Genomic DNA, 361 nt, shown 5'->3' on the forward strand with positions numbered 1-361 from the left:
GTCGGAGTTTGTGAAAAATTAGAGAATGAGGTCTCACAATATTTGTGTATACAGATTCCTTGTACCATGATGTTCCGTCCTACATGATCATGTTAGGAATATCCATAGTATATCCACAGGAGAAGGTATCCGCTTAAAGTGTGCAGTAAAATGTTAACTTGATATCTTTCGTAATATTTATTTTTACGCTCTCCTGAAGACCATTTTACCGTGTGTATGTGTCACAGAAAATAACACAGTAGCTAGGGGTATGGTTGCCAGTTAAGTTGGTGTAGTACGTGCTGTCGTGACACTGCAAAACATTATCCTTATAAAGTGTATATCGGAGGCGCACCCTGCTTTGTTCTCAGATTCACATTTT

This window comes from Penaeus monodon, chromosome 25 (genome assembly GCF_015228065.2).
Source record: "Penaeus monodon isolate SGIC_2016 chromosome 25, NSTDA_Pmon_1, whole genome shotgun sequence".
NCBI lineage: Eukaryota > Metazoa > Arthropoda > Malacostraca > Decapoda > Penaeidae > Penaeus > Penaeus monodon.